We start from the raw sequence: 5,015 nt of genomic DNA on the forward strand, positions 1-5,015 counted from the left end.
TCACTAATATATATATATATATATATATATATATATATATATATATATATATATATATAAAACAAACCATTTTCCAATGTAGGCATATACACTGTTACTTGGCAAAATTGCCATCATATATACGTTGGTGAAACCCAACATAGATAAAAGAAAAGAGTCAATGAACATAAAAGAGATATAGCAATTCTCTGAATGCATTATTCTCTCATTCACTTCAATATATTTCTTTTTTTTTTTTACACATTGGTCACCACTTATCAAGGCCCGGAAGCCACTCAGGGATAAGGGTTATTGCAAGTACATTATGTTAGTATGGAGATTTGATGAAGTGTTTACTTAAGGGGGGGATTCATTAGGAATTTGTTAACGTTGGACTTGAAGACATCCAAGTTGTAGTCAGGTGGGAAGCAGGCAAACGGAACAGAGTTCCACAGGCGCGCAGTTCTAAGAAAGAAGCTTTGTTCATGGAATCCACGTTTTGATTTAGGCAAAGATAAAGAGTGGGGGAAATTTTCACAGTGGATTCGGCTAGACGGGTGTTTTTCGTGAAAGATTGGGGAGGGGCAACCAGAGATTGGAGTTCAGACGAGCACCTGCCATGGTAATAACGATAAAACAAGGACAGGCTCGCAACGTCTCTTCTGTGGGAGAGAGGTTGCAAGGTAGAGAAAAGGGCATCCCCCACTAAGCCACGAAGTCTATTTTGTACTCTGTCAAGGCAGGATAGGCTGTTTTTAGCAGCTCCTGCCCAGATATGGCAGCAGTATTCCATCCTTGGACGCACTTGGCTTTTATATAGATAGAGAATTGCATCAGTAGTGAGATATCTTCTGGAACGGTAGAAGGATCCCACCATCTTTCCAGCGACCCTGGCAACAGACTTGATGTACGTGTTTCATTTCAGATCAGGAGTAAAGGTCAAACCCAGAAGCTTGTCAAAACACGGGGCCTCTCCCAGACGAGAGCCATCCATCCCAATTGATGCCAGATGGGGATCAGAGCATTGATGATGTAAGGATAGGAGTTTGGTTTTGGATGCATTAAAGGTAACCAGCCACGTTTTCCCCCACTGAACCACGCGCTCAAGATCAGAGGAGAGAGAATCAGAGAGAACTTTGTCATTTACAGCCTTTGATGTGTTGCTGTAGATGATCGTATCATCAGCATAGATGTCAACGAATGATTTAAGTATGTGTTTAGGGAGGTCATTGATGTAGATCAGGAAGAGAGTTGGGCCCAGGATTGACCCCTGAGGGACTCCAGCATTAATACTGCAGGCCTCTGATTTTTGTCCATCGACCACTACTCTTATGAGCCTATCGGAGAGATATGATTTAATGATTGAGAAAACATTTCCAGTTATACCGTAGCTGGAAATCTTGTGAAGTAGACCCTTATGCCATACCTTGTCAAAGGCTTTTGATATGTCAAGAGCAATTGCCCTAGAAAGGAAGCCTTTGTCAAGAGATTCACTAATCCTGTGAGATATAACCGTCATATAATCATACATTTGACTTTAAACAAGCAAAAATAGTTAAATTTATTTCAAATAAACTACAGCAGAGACTTCTTGAATCAGTGCTTATTGTCAATTCAAACACAATTAAACAACGTATATGTTTCTATAATTTATCGTCATTAATAAGTAAACTCCAATTAAAAGACATAACTTAATTTTAGACACAGGTTAACATTCTCACACCATAGAAAACATCACCCATAATAATGAATACATATAATCAGTCAATAAATTGCATAACAAATATACACTCATTTCATTTCAGTTACACATCCATATTTGAATTATAAGGGACATATTTGTTCCAAAAACAATATGAATTGCATCATATCTTATATATATATATATATTAACGGTTGTATGACGTTATAAAAAAGAAAAAATCTTATTCTCTTTCACAACTATGTCCTCCTTCCCCCACTTTTTGAATTTCCAATGCCTTTTTTCGTTTCTGAAATGAAACAAGGTCATACATTTTATTACGTCAAAAATATATATTCAAATATTTGTACTGGTGTTTTGTTTTCTTAATTTCATTTATCCAGAAGAAGTCTTGCAATAAAGACAAAACGTTGATGAACACATAACTTGGTTTGTTTGTTTGTTTTTTTTATCTCTCTATGTACAGAAATATACACACGAGGGTAATTCCAAAAGTAACACCTTCTTTTTCTTTTTACCTGAAAAAGTTGCAGAGCTATGAAGACGGAAGTGATACCATTAAAACGAGTGACCTTTGTGGTCTAGAATTTATTTTTCTACATAGTAACCACCACATTTCACCGGGAATTTAATTACACATCTCTGCTTCTGGCACACGTTCATGACAGGTGTTGCTTTCATAGTTTCACACCATGAATATCTCCGACAGATGGAGGAAATTTTCAGGTCATGAATGCATAAGTTCAGTCATCATAGCAGTGTAATTTACAATCCCCTTTGATCCAGTCAGGCGATTCAAAAAATAGGAGGCATTACTTTTGGAATGCCCCTCGTATATATTTAAGAGGAATAGAAAAGTGATCTTGGGTTTCGCTTCCCTTATTTTGTCCTTTAGTTCTCACATTTTAGGAGCCATGTTTCTGACAAAGAGGGAAAAATTGCTGTTTTCTGGGTCAGCATCTATTCCATCTAAAACCTATCGTTGGCAAGTTTTTGACATTGAAGTACTATTTTTTTTTAAATTCCTTACATCAAGTGGTTTCATGCCTTGTCTGAAGCGATTTCCATAGTTGTCTCGGTTCTAATTCTCTGATATTTAATAACAAGTGTGATAGTTTAAGGGAAGTAATAATATTTATATCCTATATATGATGTACTTCAACACATTTAACTTTATAAAATTTTATTTTCCGGGAAAAAATAATTAAAATTTCCCCATTTGAAACTTCTTAAGAAATAATCGCAGCTAAATACATTTAATGCGTTTAAAAAAGGTAATATTGGGGAAAAAATGGTTGAATGAAAGAACCTGCAGAAGATGTTTGTACTATTTGGATTAATCAAAAGACTGTTTTCATCTTAAGTGTTATTTGCATACCTATTTTGGTCGATGTAACCTCTGACCTTCTGTAACAGAGCATAGACGCACATATCCAAATACCGAGCCATGTGTGAAATGACGTCAGGGTAAGGAAAAAAAATGACTATAAAAAGGAGAGCGGACGTTAGAGACTACGATCACATTATTGTTGTGAGACTGAAACTTATTTGCACCATGAACTCTTCCAGTACTTTATTACGATATGAGAGAACACTCTCAGGAAACAGTATCATAATATCATATAATCAGCAGGAGTACTAGTAGTGTGCAGCAAGTACGACTACCCATATTGAACACCACCAGATACTAAGCTCCGCTTACCCTTTATCCAATGATGTGCGGAGAACTTTTTCAGGGCAGATGATCAAATGAATAAAAAAAAAAAATGGCAAAAATATAATAATGAATACTCTACTCGTTATTTGCACACTGTTTCGGTCGATGTAACCTTTGACCTTCTGTCAATATTTTGACTAAGTTTGGTGACGATTGGTCAAGCAATAAGGGACCTAGACTGTACAGGAAAAAAACATATAAACAGAGTGGCAAATCAAATGCAATGAAAAACATAACCTTCTACTTAACGGAAATGATTAAATTAATCATTTATCAAAAATAAATAAATAAATAAATAAATAATAATAATAATAATAATAATAATAATGATTCTGATTTCGTTTATCAACGTCTTCCTGAAAAGGGATGGAATTCATTTCCAGAGGATTTCCCTCAATCCCGGCTCCAAATCAAGAGCTTCCAAGATCAAGGGTTTTCCTAAGGATGTTGGTGGTACCTACAATAGCAGAAGTCTGAAGGCCGCCTAAAACATCGGGGATTCATAGTTTTTTCAATTGTCCTTCCAGACGACTTGATACTACTCCTACCGTACCTACTACGATCGGAATTATTTGTGTTTTAAACCGTGTATACGCCTTATCTCCAAGGCCAATGGAGCATAATTGTTCCACTTCTCATTCTCCTTCTCTCTCACATAATAATAATAATAACAATAATAATAATAATAATAATAATAATAATAATAATAACAATAATAATAATAATTATAATAATAAATAATAACAATAATAATTATTATAATAATAAATAATAATAATAATAATAACAACAACAATAATGATAACAATAATAATAATAATAATAATAATAACAACAACAACAATAATAATAATAAAAAGAAGTGGGTAATTCTCCATTACACAGCAGGAGGTGGCGGTGGTGAAGTGGTTAATGACATGGACTGACAAGTTCCTATAGAAACACTTTTACTTAAAATGTGCCAACCTTCACTTGGTCCCTCCTGTAAGTACTCAATGTCTTTCTAGAAAGAATTCTAACTAGAAAATATTGAGGAAACAAATGCCAACAATTACCTGATTCATAGAAAATGAATGAATAATGCTTAACGACAACTACTCAACAGCAAGGATGACACTCGAGTTCACCCAAACAATACACCAGAGAAATTTTCTGGATTAACCATTCACAATCTTTATCCCCCTCCCCTGCCTCTCTCTTTAAAATAGCAACCTTCATGCAGAAATCCATAACAGAAACAATGTTAAAAACTATCTGTCTACTAAAAGTTGCACATTTTCAGAATTCATACTTTTCAATATTTCAATAAACCATTTTGAGGTCGACTGATGACGATGCAATGTTTGTAAATGTATCCCAATAATTGATAACTCAGATGAAAGTTTTTCAGTTTCAGAAAAAGCAAAATGGTAAAACACAGCAACATACAATCTCGTTGATATAACCAGGTTTCTACATTGTCTGAAATCATGTTTTACCCTGAAAATATATGTATAAAGTGTATTGGTATATGCCTGTATGTAAAACTCTCTTAATAAAACTCTCTCAATGAAACCCCTATATAACATATGTGAATCGAGTTGAGTGCAACACTACAGCATGGGCCAAAAAAGCAAA

The sequence above is a fragment of the Euprymna scolopes genome, chromosome 1, assembly GCF_053919585.1.
Source record: "Euprymna scolopes isolate OS-2025 chromosome 1, ASM5391958v1, whole genome shotgun sequence".
NCBI classification, from domain to species: domain Eukaryota; kingdom Metazoa; phylum Mollusca; class Cephalopoda; order Sepiida; family Sepiolidae; genus Euprymna; species Euprymna scolopes.